Source organism: Centruroides vittatus, unplaced genomic scaffold (genome assembly GCF_030686945.1).
Source record: "Centruroides vittatus isolate TY-2023 unplaced genomic scaffold, ASM3068694v2 contig_178, whole genome shotgun sequence".
Lineage (NCBI taxonomy): Eukaryota > Metazoa > Arthropoda > Arachnida > Scorpiones > Buthidae > Centruroides > Centruroides vittatus.
In genome coordinates, this window is record NW_027121089.1 from 748,982 (window position 1) to 772,254 (window position 23,273).

Consider the following 23,273-nt stretch of genomic DNA (forward strand, 5'->3'; position numbering starts at 1 on the left):
CATGTGGAGTTCAAACAGATATTTCTGTTTCTCCAAAAGAATCTCTCACTTGCCATGCAAAATGTCTACTGATCCCAACAAAAGAAACACCAGAAAAGGAGAATACAAAACAAAAAACACCCCTACCTAAAACAGGGGTAATAACGAGAAACCTGGGTTCTAAAAAGGCTAGTAAGAACCCATTAAACAAACAGAGAGGGAAAACAGCTCTCTCTAAATCTAAAAAATCAGAGGCTCAGTCTGTGAGCGAGCTCTCTGATATCTCTGATGAAGAGAATAATGTGGAGGTTACAAAACCAATGTCACTTCCAAAAGAGAGACCCCCTGTTAAATTAAAGAGGGATATCTTTGCAAAGAATGCTGCTTCAAACACATAATGGATTATAAAATAATCCAATGGAACTGTCGTGGTTTCCACAACAACTCTGACGTTAAACACTTGACATCATCTACCTCATCTCTCTGCGTGGCACTCCAGGAAACACATCTAAAACCTGGAGAAAGAATTTCTTTTAAAGGATTCAATCTTTACCGTAAAGATGACGACAGCCACACCTGCGCCAGTAGAGATGTGGCTGTACTGGTTTCAAATTGCATCCCGTCCTTACTGGTACAAATTACAACAGAGCTGCAAGCTGTGGCAGTCAGAATTTCAATTGGCGTTACTGTCACAGTTTGTTTCATATACTTGCCACCAGATGTCAGAGTCAATGAGGATGAATTGGATGACTTGGTTGAACAACTGCCGACTCTGTTCCTTCTACTCGGTGATTTCAATGGCTACAATTTAATGTGGGGCAGTCCCGACATCAATCGTCGTGGCAGAGCCATTGAAAGATTCATAGGTAATCACCAACTATATTTATTTAATACTGAAGTGACATACTTCCATGCCTCAACAAGAACATTCACTGCCATTGATCTATCATTAGCAACCTCGAATCTGTTTTCAGCGTTTACATGGGAGGTTGGATCTAATCCACTTTCTAGTGACCACTTTCCAATATTTTTAAAATATCGAGGCAGAGAAAGCTCTGAGCTTTTTTTGAAAGTTGAGATTTTTTGTCTTCAACTACACTTAGTTCTTAATTGAATACTTAGGTGTACTAAATTGATAACATTTCAGACATTGTTATAAATATTTTTATATATTTTGATTTTTTAACCAAATGTTCAAATCGTTTTAAATTTGAATTTGTTATTACATATTGGTTTGATTATAGAACAATTGTAAACATTTTAGACAATTGATCAAATTGAAAATAGTTCATTTGATCCTCAACAATTTTCATCATTCTCAGGGGTAGTTGTTATATAACAATTACTATGGTTGTTGAAATACTGAATATAAGTGGTGTTTGTTTGCAAAATCCATGCTGGCAAAGCTGCGGGTAAGAGGTAGTTTTGTTATATACACAAATAATATATTTTATATGTCTGAAACAAAATGAAATCTAAACTTACAAATATATCAAAAAACAATAGTTATATATTTCTATTAATACTGATTGATCAAAATTGGATAACAATGTTAGCTCACCCGCCAAATCCTTTCATTTTCACTACGAGCTTGCAGGCAATCCACTTAGCCTTAAAGTTTATAAGTGGAAAAGGTTATCGGTGCTGTGTGATTTACATTAGTGTTTTTCAAACTTTTTACATCTGTGTACCCCTTCTATAATTTTCATAACGCTGAGTATCTGTCGTCAAAAAAAAGTTGCATATACTTTGATAACAATCAAAATATATTTGTTTTCCTCTTTTAGTACATAAATAAAATCATAATAAAAAAAAGTTAAATTGTTATAACTTATTCATAATAAAATATAAATATTATAAATAACATTTATTAGGATCAATGAGAAGGATGAAATTGTTTGTTGAGACAACAGATCATCAGAACTTTGTTTCTAGTTGTTAATTTTAATCTGAGATGCGGTTCCACATCAAAAAATTCATTTTGGAATTTATGATAGCTATGCTCTCTTTAAATTTCCTATTATATGCATTATTTTTTTATGTAGAATTTTTGCTTCATCTTTATTTATGTTACAGTTGTTCAGTAGGCAGTGTCAATGAGCCTTCGCAATGTATTCCGGACAGATATTTTAAATTTGCGACATGTTCTTTTAATCTGACATTTAGCTTACGTTTTTTTTCACCAATGTAAATACTAGCCTTATCACAAGTGCACGGAATTTCGTAAACAACGTTCTTTGTTTCTTCTTTCTTTTTCCTATTTTGCTGTATACCTTTGTTATTTTTTAAACGGGATTTCAGTTTTTCATATTTTGGTGCAAGTTTTATGTTGATTTTTCGCAATTCTTTATTAATCTCTTCATATAAGCCTTTTACATATGGGAAAGTAATATATCTTACATCCGAGCTTGTTTTTCTTTTTGTTGTTCATTATTTTTATTATGTATTTTATCATTTATTTTCTTTTCCTATTTGGTAATTATGTGATTTTGGTATTTATCTAATATAAATTTTTTTTTTAATTCCTGTATATATTTAGACATATTACTTGATTTGCTGGTTCTGTTTTTGATTTTATCATATTTTATCTTAAAGATGTTTTATTGTATATGTGAGGGTATATTGAAATTGTATTTAATAGTCGTGTTAATAGAACAGGGCTTTTTAAAATTGACTGTTAGTTGACTGAGGAGGGGCAAAATGCCCGAAACAAGTGAATGTACCCGTATCAACTAAATAAAGATGGAAAAAGCCAGGTGTTTAATAAATAACACAGTCTTGTGTTCAGTGCTCTCAATACACAGTAAAAACACGGTTTCAAGAACAATTAAACCATTTTTGACTTATTAAAACAAAATAAATATACGTACTTTTTTAAATTTGTAATGAATATTTTTTAAATAATCAAAATCTCTACATTTTTTTGAGCATGATTTTGAAAGAAGCCTTCTAATGAACGAGTTATACTACTGGAAACACTCTGATGATGTTTTGAAATAGAATGAAAATAAATATTTTACATGGCATAATTAAGAGCAATGCATTGCATTATTGCCATCAACTACTTTCGGGTTCTGAGTAGACTCGAGGAACATACAATTTGTAATGTTCATGAAGGTAATGAAACCTTCACTCTTACATTTCAGTTGATGAATATCGAAAATTGGCTTTTCTCTGGAACTGATCTAGTCTCCTGTTACTTGGACATAGAAAAAAAATCAATTGGAGAGCAATGACAGGAAATTGGAATTAACATGTTACTTCGGAGACCCACTCTTTAAGATTCCAGTTTGTTTTTCTAAGTAAACAAATTTAACTGCAAAGGTGACATGCCTCAGTTTTTTCTAAGCCTACGTTTTTCTTTTCATCACTTTATTATTTATTGATTAAGTTTTGCAAGTTCAGAGACAAAACACGAAGTGCATTGGTTTGTTATTATCCAATAAAACATGGGAAATTTCCTTGAACACGATTTGTTAAAAGGTTAGCCACACTCTTTTCTTTTTACTTCATTGGACATTTTTGTAGGGCACCCTGCATAAAGTGTATTGGCCGTGAATCATTACTGAATAATATCAGAATTGCAAATCATAGATAGCAAATATATCTAAGCAACCAATCTGCCAGCAATGCACATTAATGTCAAGTAACAGTTATAATAACTATTATAATAGTTATAATAGTTATTAATTAAACTAGTTATAATAACTATTAATTGTTCAACATTTATATGAAAAACACACAGAATAAAAATGAGTAATTTCATTTATTAACTGAAACAAAAATAATATGATACAAGTTGTTAATACAAAAACCTCAGATGGGGAGAGGTTCAGAACCTCGTCCACATTCCAACTCTTTCCACGATCTCATTCAGTCATTCGGGGATACTTGCCACAAGATTTTGGCAAAGTATGCCCTCACGAAGCTTCTCCCAATACACTCTGACAAGTTTTCCGAGTTCGATGGGAGTTGCTGCTTGAATGGGGTCATGGCAGAGCTTACTCCAAATGTGTTCAATGGAGTTGAGGTCTGCCTGTTTTCCCGGCTATCCCACATTGATGATCTGTGGCTGTTCGTTCATCCACTTTGTACAAACTCTGGCTGTGTGTACCGGGGAGCAGTCATGCACAAGGTAGAAGCGATCTTTGCCATAGATGGCCCTCACTGTTGGCAACAATACCTGATCAAATATCTCTATATACTGCATGGCAATGAGGTGACTGTCTATCCAGACCAACTTTCCAGGACCTGCAGCTGTCATCTATCCCCATACACCTGTAAACAGAAAAAGTCAATAAAGTTGCAATTCATAAAATGAACATGCCGATATGTTGTCATGTTCAAAGAGTTAATGACATAAATACACGAAAACATGAAATTTAAAAACTCACCTAACGAGAAGCGGCTGCTTCTTTGGGTGCAACACATGTATTCCAGGTTAAATCTGGTGGAGGGTGGGCGATGCACACACGCGGCTTCGCTGCTCGAAAAACAAAACACTTTCTTGTCGGTAAATACAACATTGGCCCAGTCGGCCACTCCTCAACTAGAGTACATTTGGGCAAACCCCAGCTGGTCAAATTGATTGTTGATGGTAAGCCCCTGCTTCTTAGCCACCCTCCTTCCATATAAATTGAATTGTCGCAACCTATGAATAAAGTAAATATATATATTATCCTACATTTCTGTATATGCAAGAACATGTTAATAAAGTTGTATGCCTGGCGGTTCATCATATCGATAGAAATGTATTTCGAAGGATGTGACTATTGTGAGGATGGCCCCCTTTAACCGACATGTTAAGAAAGAGAGTAGAGAGCTGTCCGTCTAGATAGCGACGGACTTAGCCCTATGGAAATAGGAAAGAAGGGAAAGCATGAGATTTGAAGTGTGAAAGAAAGTGAGATAGGAAAGTGTGAAGGAAGGCATGGGACCCAGAGAGCGCCTGCGCCGGCATTTATTAAACAAAAACATATTTACAAAGATAACAAATATTTACAAAATTCAATCGACAGTAACTCCCGACAATGGTTACTCAATTACAACATTTTTCTTATTTACAAAGAAGACAAGTTACAATTTGGTAACACTTGTGGTTTCCCGTCTTGGGGAAACCACTACCGATGGAAGGTGAAACAAGCAATGGCTACTTGCCCATTGCTGCCCTCTCTAGGAGAGGGGAGGAACCACGGTAGCTTGCTCATGGCCCCCTTACAAAGAAAAGTATCAACAGTGTAATTTTGATGACCAATTGTCCTATTGTCACAGTGAGCACAAAAGCACTAACTTAAGAGTCCGTGGTGTCTTCGTCTTCTTTGTCTTCACTTCTGTCTTCATCTTCACTTCTGGCTTCATCTTCTTCGGCGTCTTCATCTTCGTTTTCCTCTTTCTCTGAGTCTACGTTGATGACCGCTTCTCTTTGGCCGTTTTTGTAGTTCATTTGTGTGAGGATTTTTGTATCTTCTATGTATTTTTCAAATGCCTTAAAAACAGTTTTGTTTTCCACTATGTTGGTTTCTTTCGGGGGCCAGTTATGACCTGACCTAAGACATGCGTCTATGAGTTTCTCCCGGTGCGTGGAATATTTTGTGCACTCGAACAGGTAGTGTTGCATGTTTCCTCCCTGGTCAGTGTCTACGTCACAATTGGGGTTATCCGTAATGTTAAAGCGGTAGAGATATGCCTGGAAGTTCCCATGGTTTGTCATGCACTGCGTGACTCCAAAAGATGGTTTGTAATGCTTGTTGGTAAGTCTGTTACTGATTTTTGGAAAAAACTTGTAAGTGTGACGTCCGGTTGATGTGTTCCATTCCTGTTGCCATATTTGGTCTGTGATTTTTCTTAGTTGATTTTTGATTTCCCTTACGGCAATCCTGCTATAATTGATTGGGTTTTCCAGTTTTGTTCCTCTCTTGGCCAGCATGTCTGCTTTTTCGTTCCCGGAATGCCCCTTGTGGCCCGGTATCCAGTTATATGTTAACCGTTGTCTTTCATTTGTAATATCGGAGATATTTATAATGTCATTAATGAGCTTTGTTTTTCTCTTTTTGGAATCCAAGAGTTGAAGCGTTGCTCTGCTATCTGTATAAATGTTGATGGGGTTTCTAATTTTGTTGTTGTGTATAAATTGCAGAGCTTTGTAGATTGCGGACATTTCTGCCTGTATGGTCGTGCAATAATTTGCTATCTTTAGTGATGCTTGATATATTGTTCTTCTTTTTTCATTGATAATGTATATTCCACTTCCAGTACCTGTTTGCGTGCGTGAGCCATCTGTGTAGATAGTTATATGTTTGTCCTTGTTGTTGATTTCTTGATGGTCCATTATTACTGTGTAGCTTTCCATCTCTGCGGGGTCTGTAATGGTTTTTGATTTATCTATGTCCTCTGTATCGTTTTTAATAATCCTTTCTATTAGCTGCTTGTCGTCTGGGAGTTTCCCAGTTTTAATATCTATTTTAATTTCTTCTTCAGTCTTGTCTTTCAATTTTTCTTTAAGTAGATTCCTTTCCCAAATTATTTCTTTAGCCACCAAGTGTATTGGTTTTAGTTTTGCCAAGACAAGCAACGCGTCGGTTGGTGAAGTTCTATAAGCTGTATTTATAAGTATCGCTGCTTTCCTTTGGATTGTGAGCAGTCTTTGTTTATTATGAATTTTGTCGATAGCCTCGCCCCATATCTGGACTCCGTAAAGTATTGCAGGCTCTATGGCACCTTTGTAGAGGAGTTTTTTATTACTTGGGCCCATTCCCCAAGTATTCCTGCTTAGCTGTTCTAATAAGTTTGCCCTTTCTGTTCCTTTTTGGTATATTTCCTGAATGTGCGTCTTCCAGCTTAGTTGTCTGTCGAAGTAGATTCCTAAATATTCGATGTATGGGACATTCTTTATATTTTTCCCGTCTATCTTAATTCCTATGGGTTTTATAAGTTGATTTCCTTTATCTTTTCTGGTACAAACTACCGCCTCGCACTTCTGGTGGTTAATGGGCTGTTTATAATTGGTGCTCCATTCCTGTATGATTTTTAGTATCTCATTTGCTTTGTCTTCTAATCTGTTACAATTTTGGTTAGCCACCATAACTAAAGCATCGTCTGCGAAAGCTTGAATTCTGATTTTTTCAGTATTTGGGACCCGGTTTAGAAGGCCATCAAAGGACAGGTTCCATAGCCCTGGTCCGCTCCTGGAACCCTGCGGGCACCCTCTTGTTATTTCCTCTGTAATGTTTATACTGTTGGAATGAAAGCCTGCTTGTCTGTTCGTCAGGTAGTCTTTTAGTATGTTTCTTAGATTTTGTGGGCAACGTATTTCATTTAATCTTTGTAGTATCCCAGGCCACCGCATGTGGTCAAATGCCTTTCTGAAATCTATTTTTATCAACATCGCGTGTTGTCCCTTTTTCCATGCTTTGTGGACAAACTCTTTAACTTTCATTGCGGCGTCGATTGTTGATTTCCCTTGTTTAAAGCCCATTTGGTTTTCATTCATGTTTTTGCTCCTGTATTGGTGCCAATTGATTCTTTTTATTATGAGGCCATCTAAAATTTTTCCTAACACTGGTAGTAGGCTTATGGGCCTAAAATCCTCTGGCTTGCTCGGATTATCATTCTTGGGGATTAATTTGATGTTTGCTTGTTTCCAACTCGTTGGGAAACATTCAAGTCTCAGACAAACATTGTAAAGATGGACCAGTACAATAGGGATGTGCTTGTGTATTCTTTTTATCATTTCCGCTGTAATTTGGTCCAGCCCAGGGGCCTTCTTATTAGCAAGCGAGTTGATGGCCTTTTGAATTTCTTTGAACGTAAACGGTCTGTCGTTGTTAGTGTCTGGAGTTTGGAGGCCCTGTTGTCTAATTTCTTTGTGAATTGGTAGGTTTGTTTTAACATCATCATTTGGAAAATGGAAGTCGAGAATCTGTTTGATGTTTTCTTCCACACTTATAACTGTCTGATTATTACTCAGGATGTCTGGAATATGTGTTGGCTCCCGTTTCTTGAATAGTATTTGATATGGCACATTCCATGGATCTCTCTTGCACTGTTTACTGCAGAATTCTCTCCAAGCGAGAGACCTTTGTTTGTTAATTTTCTTTTTATACACTTTGAGTGCCCTGTTGACACCAATGTGGAGCTTTCGACCTTTTTGTGAGGGGGGAAGTTGACCTACCTTGCTTCTCTCAATGTTGGTAAGGATGACGCGAGAGAGCCTTTACCGTATGGGGGTAGTGGTTGAACAGACACAGAGAGAGATTCACACAGAGACCATATTTACAAAATTTACCGCGTTTATTTTATATAAAATAGGCTTACAATCAAAGTTATACAGCCGTCTCTCTGGAAACGATGGTGGAGGATTCGTCTTTCACTCAGGATCTCGGTGTCTGGAGAAAGTTTGTCTCCTAGGATGAGTTTTTCTGGCGGTTGGCATGGCTAGCAGTCTTCGCCAAATAGAGAGATCTTTCAGGTCACACACTTGAAGCGTTGCTCGGGTCTTTCCTAACAGCATTCGGCACTGATTCTCCGAATGGAGAGTCGGATATCAAGCTCTAGGACCATGTATCATACTCCTCTTAACCTCCTTGGGTCCTGGGGACTCCGAGCTTTTATACTAAATTTTTCTCTGAAATTCCAGGGTTCTGGTTGGTCCGAATGAGGGTCTAACTCTTATCCCATTGGTTTCCACTGGTTGCCAGGGACACGATTCGGGCTGCGGGTTTCTTCGAAGATCCCCAACCCCCCTTCCAATTGGGCCGTTTCCTCATTCGAGTCGGGTCAAGCCCTTTCCAGGACGACGGTCTCGTAAATTACACTTTAAATGTGTTTTTCTGGCTCGGAGAAGGTGCAGCTGGGACTGTTCACCCCGACCATAACCCCCTTCGTAGGAGTGCCGGAGAAACTCTGCTTTGAACTCGATGTAAGTTGACCAACCCAAGTCACCCTGGCAGACGATCCCTTGGTTGTTTTCACAATGTACGATCAGGGATCTGTTAATTAGGTCAAGAATGTGACAATTAAATCATCTCTTGCCTCCATTCCTTGACCATTTTGGTCCTGTTTACACAATAAGTCATTGATTCAACGACCTCAGCTCGACAACTACTTTGCCGATGGGGGGCAAAGTCCCAGCTTCACACTATTATACTACAAATGTTACATACCTTTTTTCTATGGTATCAGTAGATATGTTCAAATTCAGTTTTTGTCGGAGAACTACTACTGTTGAAAACAGACTCACCTGGCTGCTGGATGCCAGGCGAACATCTTCTTATGCAGTCAGGTGCGGTCGCCTTGAGGACTTCCATGCAGACACGGAACTCTTATTTCTGTGTTGTTTTAATATCCTGGAAACAGTTCTACTAGATATATTCATTTTATTTTATACAGAGATTAGGAGGCTGTCCATTAATGAGTTGGACTTAACTACTTCATTCTTTGAGGCTAAGTTGTTGAATCAATTGTAGCCATGCCGATTCTCTCGTAGCCTCGGCCTTAACCATGCTCTGAATCATCCTGAACTATGCTCTTTCAGCCTGTTTTAAGCCATAGATGGAGCGATTCAATTTGCATATTTTTGATTCGTCGTCTTCTTTAATGAATCCCATCGGTTGTTCCATATCCAGCGGACTGTCCTGATCATCTGACATTTTTGAAGTACCTTGAGGTGGAGGTATAAAATTATATGGTTTGTTAAACCTGAAGGACGCACAAGCATTGTTCTTGTTTAAAATGTGTATGTTGCTTCCATTTTGATGTAAACTTCCACGGTACCATGTAACAGAACAACGAAAGACTTCGGTCTCATGTGTGGTGGTTTTATGTCTGGCTAGGATTTGACGACTTTCAGCTATATAATTACATACTTCACAGAAAAACGAAGCAGACATTGCAAACATACACAAAAACGAATGCTAACATTAAAATGATATGTAAAAAACAAAATTAAAAATAATCATTAGAAAACAGTTCTCTAAACGATAGCTGGTTGTTTTCGGTGCTGAGTAGTTTAACTACATAAGACTATTGAAAAATGCCACATACAAAAAATAAATAACTTAAAAAGTTAAAAACTTTAATAATTGATTAGGATACAATAAAACATGAGCATTATAGTTTTGGTATTTTGTAGTTAAATATGGTGAATAAATGTAAATCATAACTTCATAATGTGAACGATCTTGAACTGATACTCTTGCAGGGCGAGATTCCACCAACTCAGATGCGAACTCTCGTCCTTTACATTAATGAGCCATTTGAGAGGGTGATGATCGGTGACAACTTTGAATTGCCTGCCATAAAGGTACGGGCGAAACTTTTTTATCGACCAAATCACTGCCAAGCACTCTTTCTCCGTTGTGCTATAATTCCATTCCGCCTTTTTAAGGAGTCAACTGGCATAGGCCACCGGAAGCTCACCCCGTTTGTCCTCCTGCGACAACATCGCGCCGATTGCGGCGTTTGATGCATCTGTCGCTAAGATAAAAGGGCTCTCAAAGTCGGGCGATCGCAAGAGAGAGGCAAAGATAAGCATCTCCTTAAGCCTGTCAAAGGCTGCTTCTTGTTCCTCATTCCATTGGAATTTGACATCCTTCTTCAGTAAATCGGAAAGGGGTCTCGAAACTTTTGCGTATTGTGAAATGTGCCGTCAATATTACCCAGTTAATCCTAAAAATGCTCTAACATCCCGTTTGTTTCGCGGTTGAGGAAAATTTCTAACACTTTAAATTTTTGCTGGGTCGGAACGGATTTTTTACCCCGACACTTCATGATCCAAAAATTTGATTTGGTGCTGTAAAAAGTGACACTTTTTGGTTTTAACTTTAGACCTGCCTCGGATAATTGTTGGAGTGCCAATTCTAACCACTCAAGGTGCGATTCAAAGGTGGAACTAAACACGAGTATGTCGTCCATATAAACAAGACAAATCTTATTTTTAAGCCCTCTTAAAATCAAATCAGCTCCCCTTTGCCACGTGCTAGGGCTATTGACGAGGCCCATCGGCATGCGATTAAATTGATAATGTCCCGAGGGTGTACTAAAACTGCTCTTCTCCTTAGATTTCAACCCTATCTGCCAAAATCCACTCAAAGTATCCATCGACGAAAAGTAGGTAGCTTTCCCCAACAGGCTCAGTGACTCCTGTATGATGGGCAAAGGGTAAGGGTCTATCTTAGTGACCTTATTCAATTGGCAGAAGTCTATCACGAGATGCTGCGAACCATCAGATTTCTTTACTAACAATGCCGGGGAAGACCACGGAGATTGAGAGTGTTTCACGATTCCAATCTCAATTACGTCGTTAACTAATTTGTCCATGTGTTACCGTTGCGCGTAGGGAATCTGATACTGGGGGTGATAAATTGGGGGACTATTTCTTGTGTCTATATCATGCTGAACCAAGCTACAGAAACCAAGGTCAAAGTCGTTCTTGGCGAACACGTGTTTATACTTATACAGGAGATCGAGTAAGGGGGCTACTTTACCCCTCTTTACTTCACTCAAATTAAATTAGTTAGCAAATTGGGCTAGCGTTAGCTCGCTTCCAGGCAGCTCTTCGGGAGCAGCCGGATCTATAGATTCATCTTCTGCTTTAAAAAACACGCCTATCTTCAATTCCTTTTTAACCTTCATTGGATGTATGTCCGTATTCATAAGGCGTACGGGAATTTCACTGCGTCTGCACTAAAACACCAGCGATAAACAAATGTTTTTGCTCGGGTGAAAACGGCTCTACCACACTTACCTGGTTGGCCTCTTTACAATTACCTCCCCTTTACAATTACTTCAGACCGAGGGGAATGACGTAATCGTCGGTTAAGACAACCTCATTAGGAGTATCACTCCCGGAACGGGAACTATCCTTTTTCTCAACGGGGTTTCCGTTTCCCTTTCGGCAGCTGCGTCTTTTTCTACGCACTGACCTTTCTTTTAAGTCTTGAAAATTAACCAATTTATCATACTTAATTTTTCCTTTACTTACGCCATTAATAGACCTGTTACCTATTGTCGAATCTTTACAAACATTATTACTGTTACTGCTACCCATGTTATAATTATTACTATCTCGATTACTGTCTCTAAAACTCACGCTATGTCTTCTACCACTACAAATAAGCGAATTGAACACGAATCGATATTTGTGTTCAGTATTGTCCCTGAACAAGCGAATCGAACACGAATACCATGTCATCGACATGTAATCCTAAGTATAGAACGTTTTCATTTATTTGGTATTTAAATGCATAGGGGTTTTCTTTTAATTGTTCGAACCCGTTTTGGCACAGGTGTTCGGTAATCGTCCTGAACCATGCTCTTTCAGCCTGTTTTAAGCCATAGATGGAGCAATTCAATTTGCATATTTTTGATTCGTCTCCTTTAATGAATCCCATCGGTTGTTCCATATCTAGCGGACTGTTCTGATCATCTGACATTTTTGAAGTACCTTGAGGTGGAGGTATAAAATTATATGGTTTGTTAAACCTGAAGGACACACAAGCATTGCTCTTGTTTAAAATGTGTATGTTGCTTCCATTTTGATGTAAACTTCCACGGTACCATGTAACAGAACAACGAAAGACTTCGGTCTCATGTGTGGTGGTTTTATGTCTGACTAGAATTTGACGACTTTTAGCTATATAGTTACATACTTTACAGAAAAACGAAGCAGGCATTGCAAACATACACAAAAACAAATACTAACTAAAAATGATATGTAAAAAACAAAATTAAAAATAATCATTAGAAAACAGTTCTCTAAACGATAGCTGGTTGTTTTCGGTGCTGAGTATTTTTAACTACATAAGAGTATTGAAAAATGCCACATACAAAAAATAAATAACTTAAAAAGTTAAAAACTTTAATAATTGATTAGGATACAATAAAACATAAGCATTACAGTTTTGGTATTTTGTTGTTAAATATGGTGAATAAATGTAAATCATAACTTTTCGATTTTATCTTCTATTAAAAACTGGGAAAGGTTGCATGATGCATTCTGACCCGCACTTCGTATTTCATGATCGACTGAATTGTTAATAATTAAGTTTTACTGATGTGACTCATATATGCATTTGTCCAAATTGCTATGTAAGTAGGCTGTTTTAACATCATATTGACTTATTTTCCAATTCTTTTGTATTGCCATCACTAATAAGATTCTTAGCGTTTCCAATTTCATTACAGGTGAAAATGTTTTTTTATAATTTGTTCCATATGTTTGGGAACATCCCAGGGCTACTAGTCAGACCTTTTTCATATTTATAGATCTATCCGGATTCATTTTGTTTTTGTATACCCATTTTGATTTTATAACAGTAGTGTGAGGATTTGCGCTTCTTGGTTAAAGGGGCGAAGTTGACTCGACCACTGTAAGGATATTTTTAGTCAGGATGTTTCGAAAGGGCCGTTGCCGTATGGGGGTAGTGGTTTGCAGGACGCAAAGGGAGCCACACAGAGACCATTTTACAAGTTTTACCGCGTTTATTTTAGTAAAGACATGCTTACAAGGATGGCGCTTTTCTGATCTGATGAAGTCAATCGTTGAATTTGGAGGTGAAGCTTCTTATAGGACCTGTAAAGCAGAAGAAAGTTTGTCCTCGATCTCAGGGATTGCTGGAGACAGGGAGAACGGGTATTTACACCTGGAGATAGGTTCCGTCTGGGTAGAAGTAACGCAAGCGTGTTTGTAGAAAGTTGAGTCCTTTACTCTTCCGCACTTATCCAATTCTTGGGTCTTCTTTGTCGCTCTGGGTTTCGTCATTACATTGGTCTAACTCGGTCCTGATCTCTCACTTCAACCTTCCCGTGTCCTTGGGAATTTCGGGCTTTTATAACCTTTCTTTCCTGAAATCCCAAACTTTCGCTTGGTCCGAACGAGGGTCTCCTTTTTCGCAATTGGTCCCTGGTCTGTTGCCAGGGACGCAATTCGGGCCGCGGGGTCGCCGAAGATCCTTGAACTCCTTCTCCCGGGTTGTTCCCTGTCCGAGCCGGGTCAAGCCCTTCCCCGGACGACGGTCCTGTAAATTACATTCTAAATGTGTTTTTCTGACTTGGAGAAGGCGCAGCCGGGACCACTCAGCCTCGACTACCGCCCCCTCCGATGGAGAGCCGGACAGATTTTGCTTTGAACTCTGTGCAACCCGATGACCCAAAATTACCCTGGTTGGTCAATCCCTCAGTCACTCCCACGATGTACGATCGGGGATCTGTCAATTAGGTCGGGAATGTGACAATTAAATCGTCTCACGCACCCATTTCTTCACCACCTCGATCTTGTTTACCGGATAAATCACGGGTTTAACGACTTTAACTCGACAACCACTTTGCCAACAGGGGGGGCGAACTCCCAGCAGATTTCCGTTTATACATTCGTTATCATGTTAAAGTATTTTAAAAGAGAAAAAAAAGGATTCTATAAATTAAAATTAGACCTCGAACAGGGGGAAAGCAGTCATTATTATTATTACTATTTAAGCTCTTAACTTTCAGCTTAACAGTAGTGTTTGGTTCTTAATCCACTAGGTCCCATACTCTATGTCCTATTAGTGATTGATATTCATCTTTCATGGCTTCCCACCATGATTTGTGTTCTCGACAAGTCGTTGCTTTTTCGAAGGTTTTTGGTGTGAAATCTTGTGTCATTTACTACATCTGTATCAGAGAAATTTTTGTCGTAGTTGGGTCTGATTCCTCGTTGGATTTGTTCTCCGATTCTATGTGATCTTCTAGGTATTTGAATGTTGGTGTCTTCACTTTGGTTACGGTTGGGTTCTTCATTTGTTTCAGTTTTGTCATTTGGTATATTGTTGTCCCTTATTTTTTCTGTACTGATGGGTAAGGGATTGTTGTTTTGTTCATATCGCCTAGATCTATCTCTATCCATGGATATGTTTGTTTTTCTCTATTAGTTTTCCTGTCTGACCTGTGTAACAATTTGCCTTTCAATCGATCTTCGATGAACTTAATGTCCCTGGTTTCCTCCACTTTATTTGTTTTTGGGTTGTATGCTCTGTTCCCTTCGAAGTGGGTTCCTGTCTGTGGTGAGGGGGACCTCCCAGAGATGGTTTAGTAACTTTTTTTACCATCTCTGGGATCTGAACGCCCACCCACGTGTTTGCCGTGCGTGGTGACCCGTATGTTGGAAAGGGGGATCCTGGTAGTTGAGGGGCAACATAACATCCCCAACACACTGCTTTGGCCCCTGCTTCGGATAAACAGGAGGCTCAAATTAGGCTTCGTTTGAGTCAATCGGCTGGTCGTTGAGTCATTGTTGATTTCGGCCTGGAGTCAACTGATTGATGAAGACCGGGCAGACACATCAGACAAGATGCGCTCTTCTCGACTGCATTGTGAGGGTAAAGCTCCTGGGAAACCCTGGTGTGACGGTGTATGGGAATCTCCCATGTGACGGCATCCCCTTGTTGGGTCTTGTTGTTGGTGGGGTCAGTAGGAGCTGAATGGTTATTCTTTAATAATGGATTTTCAAAAAACAAAAAATCCAGATAAGCCAACAATGAAACTAAATGAAAAGACCTCCAGTCAACTAGCGTACTTAGTAGTCCACGCAACTGGAGAGAAGCCTCTCTCTAAGTGTTCCCCTTTCTTGATCCAAAAATTATTTGAATCAGCTATTGGGCATTTAAAAAAAATACAGAAATTGAGATCAGGAGATTTATTGATAGAAACAGACTCTCCTCAACAAACAACAAAGCTTATGACAATGAAGACTCTTGGAGACATGGCAATATCAGTCACACCACACGGCAGTTTGAACTCATCACATGGTGTGATATCTGATTTCGATTTGATTTCTGAAGATGAATCAGAAATTCAGATCGGCCTCTTGGACCAAGGGGTCACTACTGTTTGACGCATTTCGAACCGCTGAGACGGCAAGTTGATTTTTAAAAAACATTTAATTTTGACGTTCGACAAGCCAACATTGCCATCGTTCATTACAGCAGGATACCTACGCTGCCAAGTGCGTCCGTATATTCCAAATTTGCTGCGTTTTTCAAATGCCAGCGATTTGGACATTCCCAGACCTCCTGCTGAGGCAAAAGCTTATGTGCACAGTGTGGAACTGAAGGTCACGACAGTACTGAATGTTAAAGTACTCCACACTGTGTGAACTGCCAAGATGCCCATCTTGCCTATTCCCGGAAATGCCCTGCATGGCAAAGAGAAAAAGAAATTCAACGCCTAAAAACAGTTAACAACATACCTTACCCAGAGGCTCGGCGCATGGTCACTTCAACTGCACCAGTGAAACAAAACATTTGCTGCTGTTTTGAAGTCCACAAAGACATGTGCGGTTCAGACAGACATTTCTGTTTCACCAAATGAATCTCTCACTCGCCATGCTAGATGTTTGTTAACTCAATCTACAGATACAGAAGTAAAGGAGAATATAAAAAAAGAACACCCCTACCTAAAGCAGGGGTAGTAACCAGAAATGTGGGTCCAAAAAAAAGCTAATAAGAATTCACTCAACAAACAAAAATTAAAATCAGCCTTCTCCAAATCTAAAAGATTAGAGACTCAGTCTATGAGTGAGTTTTCTGACTTCTCAGATGAGGAGACTAATAAGGTGGTTACAGCACCAACCTCACCTCCAAAAGGCAAATTGGCTGTAAAACTAAAGAGGGATACGTTTACAAAGAATGCTGCCTCAAAACATAATGGATTATAAAATAATCCAATGGAACTGTCGTGGTTTTTGCAACATCTTCTCTGACATTAAACACCTGAGATTGTCTACCCCATCTCTCTGCGTGGCACTCCAGGAGACACATTTGAAATTTGGAGAAGGAATTTCTTTAAAAGGATTCGATCTCTACCGTAAGGATGATGACAGCCACAACCGCGCCAGTGGAGGTGTGGCTGTCGGTTTCATCACCGTCCTTACCGGTACAAATAACAACAGAGCTGCAAGCTGTGGCAGTCAGAATTTCAGTTGGCGTTACTGTCACAGTTTGTTCCATATACTTGCCACCAGATGTCAGAGTCAATGAGGACGAATTGGATGCCTTGGTTGAACAGCTGCCAACTTTGTTCCTTCTACTCGGTGATTTCAATGGCCACAATGCAATGTGGGGCAGTCCCGACATCAATCGTCCTGGCAGGGCCATTGAGAGATTTATAAGCAATCACCAACTGTATTTATTTAATACTGGAGAAGTGACATACTTCCATGCTTCAACAAGAACATTCACTGCCATTGGTTTATCATTAGCTAGTCCAAACTTCTTTTCAGCATTTACATGGGGGTTTGGATCTAATCCACTCTCTAGTGACCACTTCCCAATATTTCTAAAATATCGAGGCAGAGAAAGCTGTGAAACAGCCTGTCCACTACGCTGGAAACTTGATACGGCACATTGGCCTGCTTTTTCCTCTTTGGCTAACGTCACTGAGGAAATGGTCAATACTGCTGATATCAATGATGCAGTTGAAGTTGTCACATCGAGTATTATTCAGGCAGCAGAAAAAACAATGGGGAAAACATCAACCAGATATCTGAAGCATCCGAAACCATGGTGGGATGAGAATTGTGAGGCAGCATTTAAAAAACAAAAGAAAGCATGGGGGATTTTCAGAAGATAGTTTACTGCTAACAATTTGGTTGCTTTTAAAAAAGCAATGGCAAATGTCAGAAAAATAAGAAGGCAAAGCCAAAGAGATTTTTGGAGGAAGTATGTTTCTAGCAAAACATCTTCTACTAGCTCAAAAGCAGTCTGGGATAAAATCCATAAAATTAATGAGAAATATGCTTCCCACACACTGTCTATGTTGGAAAATAATGGCACAATAATCAGTGATATACAAGGTATTGCTGATTTGTTGAATGAAACATTTTCGTCTTCATCCAGCAATATTATGTATACAACAAATTTTCAGGCTTACAAAGTCCAAACTGAAAAACAATATCTAAACTTTCACTCCCCATCTAATGAGGAATATAATGTGCCATTCAGCAGAATAGAACAATGTACAGCAATCTCTTGCTATGGGAATACTGCTGTAGGCCCAGATAAAATCCACTACAGCATGATTAAAAATTTGTCAGACAATTTCCTTAGTAACCTTCTGAATCTGTTTAACAGAATATGGGCAGAACATACTTTTCCTGACTTTTGGAGGCTATCTATCATTATTCCCATTTTCAAGCCAGGTAAAGACCACAAGAATCCCTCTAATTATAGACCAATTTCTCTGACTAGTTGTCTCTGCAAACTTTTCGAGAGAATGGTAAACAGACGCCTGATGTTCCTTCTAGAGGAAAAGAACTACTTTTCACCACATCAGAGTGGATTTCGTAGGAACAGAAGTACCACAGACAATTTAGTAAACCTTGAAACATCTATACGCGAAGCGTTTGTTAGATGACAGCACTTAGTGTCTGTGTTTTTCGATATAGAGAAGGCCTACGATTGCTGTTGGCGATACGGGATACTCCGTGATCTGCATGAATTTGGACTGCGGGGTAATCTGCCAATCTTTATAAAAAAATTTTTGCAGAATTGAGGATTTTAAGTTTGAATTGGCAACACTTTATCTAGGCTTTTTACACAAGAAGAAGGTGTTCCTCAAGGTTGTATTTTGAGTGTGACTCTGTTCCTAATCAAAATTAATATCATAGTTAAGTGTCTTTCTTCCAGTGTGAAACACTCCTTGTATGTGGATGACTTTCAGATCTCCTGTCAGTCTACTAACATGAGTTTTATTGAAAGACAACTGCAAACCTCTCTAAATCGCATAGACAATTGGTCCAAGATCAATGGTTTTACTTTTAATGCAGAGAAGACCTCATGCATCCATTTTGCCGAAGGCGTTGTTCGCACGTGGACCCTGAAATTCACTTAAATGGGGTTAAAATTTCAATGGTCAACGAAGTAAAATTTTTGGGTGTCGTGTTTGACCATAAATTGACGTTCTTACCACACTTGCGCAATTTGAAGAATAGATGTTTAAAATCTCTGAACCTTTTAAAGGTATTATGCTGCTCATTCTGGGGAGCAGACAAATGTTCAATGCTCAGAATATATAGAGCTCTTGTTCGCTCTAAGCTTGATTATGGATGTATTGTGTATGGCTTCTGCGCGAGAATCTACTTTTCGGATGCTGGATCCAATCCACCATCAAGCATTGCGTTTGTGCACTGGTGCGTTTCGAACTTCTCCTGTCCAAAGTTTGTACGTAGATGCTTATGAGCCCCCACTATCTCTCAGGCGAGAGCAGTTGTCTCTGTTCTATTACATTAAACAGAAATCTCTGGCTAAACCTTCAGTTTATTGTAGAGTATCAGATACTCAGCTGAAAAGATTATTTACAGCTCGCCCAAGTTGTGTCCCTACATTTGACATTAGAATGGAGAATGTAAGCAGCACGATTGACCTGGACACAAGCAACATTTCACAGGCCGAGGTCGATAATATATCACCTTGGTCAACTCCTGTGATAAATGTTGACATTAGCTTAAAGCAGTTTCCTAAGGAATCCACTTCCGGACTACATCTATAGGCAGCACTTTGCAGAAATTCAACACTATGACAGGAATTTAATTCCTATTTATACTGATGGATCGAAATCGGTTGATTACGTTTGCTAGCCTTTGTCTGCCAGGATGAGATCGTGGCAGAACAAATTGCATCGAATTCTTTCATCTTTACTGCAGAGGTGCAGGCTATTTATCTAGCCTTAAAATATGTAATTAGGAAAGGTCATCGTTGCTGTGTTATTTACACTGACTCAGTTAGTGCACTTCAGGCTTTGATCTCACATGAACCTAGTTCTCACTCTATAGTGATTAAAATTCGCAAACTGTTTTGCCATCTTATTGCGAGTAATATTTTTGTAAAATTTTGTTGGGTCCCAGGCCATGTAGGTATAAAAGGGAATGAAGCAGCTGATGCAGCTGCAAAGTCAGCAAGTCTTCAGCATACAATGTTTATTGAAGGAGGTGACTTGAAGCTGGTTGTTAAAAAACGACTAGCAGAGAGATGGCAAAATGTGTGGAACGAACAAGTCCACAATAAACTTTACGAGATCAAACCTATAATAGAAAATTGAACACACAACAAACAATATGATAGGAGATCTGAAGTCATTCTTACTCGTCTGAGGATTGGACATACTCGGCTTACTCATCAATACCTTTTGAAGGGTGATGACCAGCCAGTATGCCAGTATTGCATTTGTACTTTAAGTGTTAAACACATACTTTGCAACTGTGTTGCTTTTGACCAGAGTCGCAGACAGCATTTTGGAAATGCAACTTTGAGAGAGATTTTGGGCCAGAGGCCAAATCTTGATAAGATACTGAACTTTTTGAAAGTTATAAATATTAATAGAGAGATTTAAGTTAACTAATTTATTTATTTATTTATTATATATTTATATTTGTGTTGTTCTGTTTGTTTGTGTTTTTGTGTTGTATTGACGCCTTGTGATATATATATTTAGCTTTGTTTAATTTTACTATTTGTCATGGTGCAGCATAGCCTGTATGGCTCTTGTGCGAAAAAACTAGAACTAACTAACTAACTAACCCTCATAGTCTTTACAAAATAGTCTATTTTAGGGTAATCGATATTGGCTGATATTGTCTATTTAAAATTACATCGAGCGCGGCAAGAGGTGGGCCATAGAAAAATTGTCACCGAAATCAACAAAGGACAAAAACTCTTAATTTTTTTGTTTTTTCTCGGTTTTTATTATGGAAATATACATATTGAGTGTAATTACGATATACAAAATATAACGATTATCATATAACAAGGCGATTAGTATAAAAATATATAGTTCATTGTATCTATTTCATTACAGATATAGGAAGAAATGCTGCAGGTGTGTTTACAGGCGAGAAGCGTGGCGGCGGTTGCCCGAAGGGAAGTTGATTGGGAGGCTTTTCGGGACGGGGGTGGATCGAAAAGCGGAGTGTGGGCGGCGTGCAGAGTGACATTGTTTCGTTGTCGATAGGCCATCTTGCTGTTTTGATTCGCCTCCCGAATGGCTTTTTCAAATGGGGCTGGACATTCACTGCCGACAGGAAGGATAATATGAACCGGCGTGTTCTTTTTTTGCCGCTGCGAGCTGGCGAAATGTTGCGCGGCTCGCAGAGACGCGGTCAGTACCTCTTCTCTAGGTGGGGCAGAGTTGGGGATGGGAGATCTGTTTCCTACCAGTTGTTTGTGTCCGCCATTATGCAATTAGGGAAAGGGATTAGTTGGTTGCAATATTAAAGAAAAATTTAAAATTGTTGTGGGCGCAGAAGGAATGCACCAGGTCTGCTGGCAGTTCTAAAGGTTTGCAAGTGGGTTGTGGGTCGTCAGATCCCCACACGTGAATGTGGTTAGATCTCCAATGGAGCGTGTGTGGCCCCTTTTTAAATGCTATAAGATAGGAAAGGTGGAGGAGCTGAGAACACGGTCCATGAGGCGATAAACATTGATAAGAAAGGTTGGGTGATTAGAATGCTGTTTGGTAACCAAAAGAAGGAATTGTTGGAAATGGCACTCTAATATAACGGCCCAGGCTTGAGGTAGGGTGTCACCGGCAGGGACATTCAAAAAGGTTAGGGAAGACTGACAGAGCTTGGATACTTGGGGATGGGTTTGGAGGATATGGGGCGTTAAGTCGATGCGCTTGCCTTCCCATCTGCAGTTGAGGTGAGTAAAAGGGCAGATTATCGGTCTGTATCGACAGCTGGTTTCATGTGTCACTCGTTCTGCCTCCTGCAACATCGCGGAACATCCGTAGGTGTTATGGCGGCGATTTGCTCTAGAACAAGGCTTCGGATGTGGCCGAGAGGCTCCCGGCGCGTGTGGCACGTGGTTATCCGAGGGCGTCACAGAGAGCACACAATATGACCATTGGTGCATTGGAACACCGGTGGTTTGATGATGTTATAGCAGATGGGACGTGATAACAAAGTTGTCAGACATAAATATATAAAAACAACGTTTAACAAGAATTACTCTGTTTCCGTTTATTCGTCCGTCGTTCGCTCCAGTTGACAGTCCAATTTCACAAACACGGAGGCGACCTTTCTTTAGAGGCTACTGCCCTTGCAATAAAATGCAAAACAGGCACAGAACGTCTCCCTTCGCGACTATGGCCACTTTCGGAACATCACTTGACAACTTTAAGTAGAAATAAATTATAAAAACATGGCCGACGGTAATACATTTGTATACATAAATATATAAAAACAACGTTTAACAAGAATTACTCTGTTTCCGTTTATTCGTCGTGTCGTTGGCTCCAGTTGACAGTCCAATTTCACAAACACGGAGGCGACCTTTCTTTAGAGGCTACTGCCCCCGCAATAAAATGCAAAACAGGCACAGAACGTCCCCTGGCGCTATCGCCACTTTCACAAATATTACAATTTAAGTAAAAATAAATTATAAAAACTGGCCGACGGTAATACATTTGTATAAATGGACGTTCTGTGCCTGTTTTGCATTTTATTGCGGGGGCAGTAGCCTCTAAAGAAAGGTCGCCTCCGTGTTTGTGAAATTGGACTGTCAACTGGAGCGAACGACGGACGAATAAACGGAAACAGAGTAATTCTTGTTAAACGTTGTTTTTATATATTTATGTATACAAATGTATTACCGTCGGCCATGTTTTTATAATTTATTTCTACTTAAAGTTGTCAGAGTCGAATCCTGTTCCGAAGAAGCCATAGTCGTCTGGAAGGGAGAAGAAATTGGGTAAGAAGCAGGGAAAAAGGTATGAATTAAGTTGTTAAAATCTTTATAAAATCTGCCATAAGTATAAATTATGGGGAAGATGACCTACTAGAGGCAGGTGAAATGAATCGAGGTATGCGGCTGCGCGTTGGGCGAGGCATTACCCAACGGAGTTCCGCAACCGGCCCTTGGCTTCGAAGGGCGTACGGTGGAGTAGATTCCAGTTCTTCATCTGATTCCGCCTCTGACGCTTTGCTTTCCCATTCCTCGCTCTCACTTATGCTTTCTGGTTCCGGCTGCTCCTCCGGTAGAGGAGTGGGAATGGAAGTTAAGATAAACTCGTCCCAAGGATCGAGAGAAGTGGTTTGTTGTGGCGTCGCAGTGTTTGTGTCTTCTTCTGGGGATGGAAGTGGCATGGCTGTTACATCAGGATTAAGGTTAAATTCTTTTCGTGCTAGGCCCCTCGATGTGGGTTCCTGTCCGTGGTGAGGGGACCTCCCAGAGATGGTTTAGTAACTCTTCTTTACCATCCCTGGGATCTGAACGCCCACCCACGTGTTTGCCGTGCGTGGTGGCCCGTATGCCGGAAAGGGGGAT

General features: G+C 39.5%; 1 long non-coding RNA gene across 2 annotated transcripts; it reads left to right on the top strand.

Annotated features, from left to right (window-relative positions):
- The first annotated feature begins 788 nt into the window (after positions 1–788).
- LOC136969405 (uncharacterized) lies at positions 789–23,273 on the top strand. 2 transcript variants are annotated; one of them, XR_010879817.1, is made up of 3 exons: positions 789–945; positions 17,213–17,516; positions 23,135–23,273. It is a non-coding gene; the product is annotated as an uncharacterized lncRNA (long non-coding RNA). The 2 variants fall into 2 exon arrangements; XR_010879816.1 differs by lacking the exon at positions 789–945 and having other exon boundaries at positions 17,011–17,516.